At 42.0% G+C, this 6,083-nt stretch overlaps 1 long non-coding RNA gene across 1 annotated transcript; it reads left to right on the forward strand.

Moving 5' to 3' along the window:
* The first annotated feature begins 1,160 nt into the window (after window positions 1–1,160).
* On the forward strand, window positions 1,161–4,232 carry LOC110346514 (uncharacterized). The gene is made up of 2 exons (XR_002390612.2): window positions 1,161–1,599; window positions 2,736–4,232. It is a non-coding gene; the product is annotated as an uncharacterized LOC110346514 (long non-coding RNA).
* Window positions 4,233–6,083: the final 1,851 nt, after the last annotated feature.

Consider the following 6,083-nt stretch of genomic DNA (forward strand, 5'->3'; position numbering starts at 1 on the left):
TCTCCTGAAAATAAATGATATTATACCCTAATACTTCCCACTCCATGTCAGTGGTGACTTTGTTCTTATAGATGCAAGAAAAGAAAAAATAGAAAGGCAGTAATTTATACAGTTTTTGTTTTTATGTTTGGTGCTGGGAACCAAACCCAGCACCTCACACATTTTAGGGCAAGTGCTTTGCCACTGAGCCACACCCTAAACCCTATACATAATGATTATTAAGGGATATGATAAAAAGCCTCTTCCCAATACCCATCATAACTAGGTAACACAGTGCCCAAAATCCCACCAGTAGAGGGTCATTCCCTTGAGTTCCTTTTTTTATAATATGCTTTATAAATACATAAATACATGCCCTCAACAAATATCAAATATGTGTATAGTGGAAAAGCAGGGTATATAGAAAACAGTTGGCTTTTGGGTAAAACCACAAGCATAACTTTAAGGATTTACAGATATTTTTCTCTTTCTAAAACTTACATGAAATAGATTTATTACCTTTCTACATAAAATAGTTAAAATTATTAATGTTAAAATAATATGTGATTAATTTAATGCCCAAAGTAATGTTACTGAGGAAAAAATTCTAGTCTAGCTTCATTTGCTTTAGTTGAGTTAAAAATCTCTAATTTTGGAGCCAGGCATGGTGGTGCACACTGTAATCTCCTTCACTCAGGAGGTTGAGGTAGGAGGATCACAAGTTTGAGGCCAACCTGGACCAAAGAGAAAGACCGTTTCAAACAAACAAAATCAGTAATTTTAAATGTCACACAGTTGGACAATACATTATTAGTGTACCACTAGATGGCTATAGATAACATCTCTGCTCTGTGGGTCATGATGATTGCCCAGATTACTTTTCAGAGATTTGAAGGTCACTTTGTTGAAAACACTAACGTTTCATTAGGGCCTGAAGACAATGTTGAGACAGGAGATTAGGATAAGGGCAGCTGGCTGAGCAAGTAGGTATGCTTGTCAATCACAGAGATGCAGGACACATTCGAAGAAAACAGTTCGAAAACTGTGGAGAGCAGTGTGTGGAGAGCGGTGTTAGCCAAAGAGGCTCCATTTTGAATCTTACCCTCCATTGTATAGAGCAAGGAGACTATGTTATGAGGAACCGCGTCCTTGCCGAATTAGATTGCCCTGGAACGTGATGAACGTTCTGTAACACCGAGAAACAAGGAAGCCCATGAGGGTGGAGAATTCCCAAAGAACTAGAAAACAAGGAAGCAGGTGTCTCTGGATAAGGGTCATGATTAACAACCAAACTCACCTGCTGTATAAAAGAGAGGAGAAAAATAAACTTGGGCGCTCGGTCTCTGGGAGCCCTCCCGACTCTCTTTGTCTTTCTTTTTCTTCATCCTCACTCCCCCATTCAGGTGCTGTTCGACAAGTGACGGCGGGCTCTGTCACGGGTGGCGCCCGAACAGGGACCTGAATACGGGGGACCATAGTGAAGGACACTGCGCATTGTGAGCTCGGATAAATAAATTAAGGGCAGTGAATGCACTCAGGAGTAGCAAGATGGGTATTGGTAACAGCCGGCTGCTTTTTGTACATATGCTTAAAAAAATACTTCAGTCTCGTGGAGCAAAGGTAGGGCATCAATAATTATGTAATTTTTAGAATTCGTAGAGAAAGTTTGTCCTTGACTCTCTGAAGAAGGCACAGTAGATTTAGAAGTATGGAATAAAGTGGGGAAGCAACTTCAGGACTATTACGATGGTCATGGACCCACTAAAATCCCTATAGATGCTTTTAGTTTATGGGCTTTAATTAGAGATAGTTTGGATCCTCGGCATGAGGGAGAGAGGGTTGAAGGACCCTCCTCAAGTCCTTCCTCGGAGGAGCCTGACAAGGCTGGTGTTCCCGAGGTTGTCCCTCTGCCTCCTATAGAAGACTCAGGGCAAGGGAGGAATAGTTCCTAGTATAATTGCTGGTCTTGATCCCCCGCCAGTTGCAGGTCCAAGATTAATGAAAAAAACTGACCCTCTTATAGCCATGATTAAACATTCCCCAGGACCCAGGCCTTTGTCTGTCAATTCTCGGTGTCTGTCGCCATTACAAGCTACCCTGCAACATGCGGTTGACAGAGGGGAAGATACCCAGGGCTTTCGTTTAGCTTGTCCAGTATTTGAGGAAGCTGATGCTCAAGGGAATATGGTCAGAATCCATCGACCGATATCTTTTAAGCAACTTAAAGTGTTAAAAATGGCATGTGCGCAATATGGCCCTACCGCACCTTTTACTCAGGCTATGTTAGAATCGTTGAGCATGGAGGTGCTGCCTCCCAGAGATTGGAAACAGCTCGCTAAGGCATGCCTGTCTAGGGGAGATTACCTCCTTTGGAAAACAGAATTTTCTGAGCAGTGTCAAAGAACAGCTGAATTAAATCGGGCTAATAGAAATGATACTGATTATGACATGCTGGCAGGAGAAGGGCAATATACGGACCTCGCCAATCAATTACTTTGCTCAGATACAACGGTGCATACATGCCCGGACCTGTCCTTGTTATGTGGGTCACATTAGGGCTCATTCTGGGCTTCCCGGACCCCTGGCAAAGGGAAATTGTGGATGCTTATGGATTGACTGCAGCAGAACGGCTGTGGCATCCTAAAACTAAATCATCATATGCTCAAGTGAGGTGGAAAGATCCCCTCACGGGTGTATGGAGTGGGCCCGACCCGGTATTAATATGGGGACGAGGGCATGTTTGTGTTTTCCCACAGGACGCTGAAGGTGCCAGGTGGCTGCCTGAAAGATGGGTCCGTTTTGCAGGAAATTCTCCTGCCCCTTAGGATGATCCCGACAACTGTCCTGCTGATAAATCTAATGATGACGCTTAATGAGAAGGTTTATTGGACTTATGTATCTGATCCACCTGTTGTACAGCCAACAAGCTGAAAAAATGGACAAGTAATGGTATGGGTGAACAATACCAGGCTGTTGCATGAGCCGGCGGCCCCTGACAAGAACAAGTTCCGATTGTTCAACTATACGGGATCAGAAATCGGAACCCCCCATATGTTTCTTCAAAATCAACAGACTGAGTGCTCGCACCCTGACAGGAAGGCAGGTAGATCAGTGCAAAGGCGGGATCACTGGAGTCCATCTGCATCTACCTGTGGGTATGGAGACCACTGGTGTAGTGCCTCAGACTTTTAATGCTCCAATAAGACTATTCCATGGAAGAGATGTGTGGCGGAGGCCTCCGTGAGATATAATATTACTGGACTTGATACTTATGTTTTGGACTGGTCTGAAAATTCTTGTTATCCCAAAAGAAATGTCATTGCATGTGTCATGTGCTCTTATGTATTGCTTGTAAGAAATATTAGTGTTCAGAAAGGTTATGATTATTATAGTGTAATTTGCTTTGTCAAATAAGTAGTGTCACCCGAACAGAAAATCAGATAATGGTTTTGCGAATGTGTTCTTAGATTTGGATATTATAGATCCCCAAAATGCAGAACCCCTGGAATTTGATGCAGCCCAGGCTGCACAGGATTTTATCGAACAAATTAGAAAAGTTCTGCCATCTACATCTGCATTTATGCGGTAACTCATTTCCATAGTAATTATTGGAGGAGGGCTGCCTCTCAGATGCATGATCCTTCCGGCGCTACTGCAGATGTTTGTGCATTCTTTAATGAGGATGGCTGGAAGTATTCATGGTCTATAATTACATGCTACACCGTCTAAACCCATGGTATAATTCCCTGCAGAGGCTGGTAGTCAATGACGGGTAAGAGGAGTATAGGAAATCACCAACCTAAGACAAAGCAAGAGTACTGTGATGCTCTTGACTCCATGACAGGTAAGGGATTTCTTTATATTCCTCGCCTAAGACAGGCACAGTCTATCTGCGTGATCAAGGGACCTTGATCATAATATATAAAACAGGGGGAGATGTGGAGAGCGGTGTGTGGAGAGCAGTGTTAGCCAAAGAGGCTCCATTTTGAATCTTACCCTCCATTGTATAGAGCAAGGAGACTATGTTATGAGGAACCGCGTCCTTGCCGAATTAGATTGCCCTGGAACGTGATGAATGTTCTGTAACACCGAGAAACAAGGAAGCCCATGAGGGTAGGGAATTCCCAAAGAACTAGAAAACAAGGAAGCAGGTGTCTCTGGATAAGGGTCATGATTAACAACCAAACTCACCTGCTGTATAAAAGAGAGGAGAAAAATAAACTTGGGCGCTCGGTCTCTGGGAGCCCTCCCGACTCTCTTTGTCTTTATTTTTCTTCATCCTCACCCCCCGATTCAGGTACTGTTCGACAAGTGATGGCAGGCTCCATCAGAAAACCCTGCACCTGGGACCAATGAGAAAGTGCTGTCTTCAATTCTTCTGGCATGAAATCAAGGAGTTTTGTTGTTTTTTTTTTTTGGTACCAGAGATAGAACTTGAGACCTTGCACTTGCAAGGCAGGCAGCATAACCACTGAGCTAAATCCCTGGCCCTCAAGCAGATTTTGGATAGGATAGCCTAGATCTGGCATCAGCTTAAACAATTAGGGGATATGAAAGACATCTTCCATTAACCTACAGCCACTGTGAGCTTTCTCAGTGGTCCTCTCTTGCTCTACAGAGCACACTTCTTTTCCTACCTTTAATAAATGTAAAATCCCTGGGCTAGGCATGTAGCTCTGTAGTAAAGCACTTGCCTAGTATGCATGAGGCCCTGTGTTCATTCCCCAGCCCTGCAAATACATCAATAAATGTAAAACCTTGCCACCTTTTACTCAGATCTTGTCAAAGTATTTGCTCAGGGCACCATGAATCTGAAAAGAATCCCTGGTGTCTACAGAACCCCAGAATCCAGTAACAAACTGATAGGCAACTGGAAGAGAATCTAAAGGCTTCATATCTGTCTTCATATTGTATCCATCTCCTTTGCTATCCTAACCTTTGGGTCAGATTCTACTCAGCTCTACATGTAGACTTGTTGATCAACTGAGAAATGTTCTGTCCAGAACTATAACACCTAGATTTGCCTCATCTCTCTTCCCTGCTTCAGGGCTAAAGACAGCTACCAGATGCTAAGACCAGAAACACCAGAACATAAAGGAGGGCAATTAGGTGGTACCAGAGTTTCTGGGAGATCTATCCTCAAAAAATAAGAAAAAGAATATTCATTTCCTTTATTAGCCTAGCTCCTTCCAACAGTATTCCTATCCTGTTTCCATAAATCCTAAACTCTCTGGTGAGAAGTTTATTTCAGTGGAGCTTCTGCTTCTCCAGTCTTTAAATTTTTTCACTAAATAAAGCTGTTATGCCCACTGTCTCTTGAGTCATTGGCTTAATCAAGTGGCAGGAGAATCAGACTTTTTCTCAGTTACAGTAAGATCTATAATTCAGGAAAATCTTTTTTTCATCTAAATGTAATTTTCCTTGTAAAAAATTATTGAAAGCAATATTTCAGATATCCTTCCAGATATTTCAAAGATCTTTTGTGTTTCATACATTTTTCTTTAGCTTAGAGTCACAAGAGTTCTTCACAAAGATGATGCAGCTGCTGCATTTGCTGAGTGAGCATCTGAATTTCCTGCTGAAGACCTTTCATTCTCTATAGAGAACGAAGGAAAAAAAACCAAACACCTCCTGATAGTATTAGTTGGTTTAAAGTGACAATAAAGCCAGGTGTGGTGGTGCAGCCCTGTGATCCCAGCACTTGGGAGGCCAAGGCAGAAGGATCACCACAAGTTTGAAGCCAACCTGGACTACATAGTGAGTTCAAGGCCAGCCTACACTATATAGTGAGACCTTGACTCAAAAAAAAAAAAAAAAAAGCGATAATAAATTAGTGAATAGGTGGTAAAGGAAGGTTATTAAGACTTGACATTTAAAATTTGATTTAAAAAATAAATAGATTTAAGGGTTAGGGATGTAGCTAAGTGGTCGAGAGTTTTCCTAACATATGTGAGCCCCTGGGTTTGATCCTCAGGACTACAAAAAGAAAAAGTTAAAAGAAAGAAAAAGTTAGACATTTTAGTTTATACACAGTAAGAAAGTCTTAAAATTTAAGAAAGTGAGGGATAAATATTATGCATCTCTGTAAACACATTACAATACAG

This window comes from Heterocephalus glaber, unplaced genomic scaffold, assembly GCF_053883595.1.
Source record: "Heterocephalus glaber isolate CG9 unplaced genomic scaffold, H.glaber_assembly_v1.0 deba00001608, whole genome shotgun sequence".
NCBI lineage: Eukaryota > Metazoa > Chordata > Mammalia > Rodentia > Bathyergidae > Heterocephalus > Heterocephalus glaber.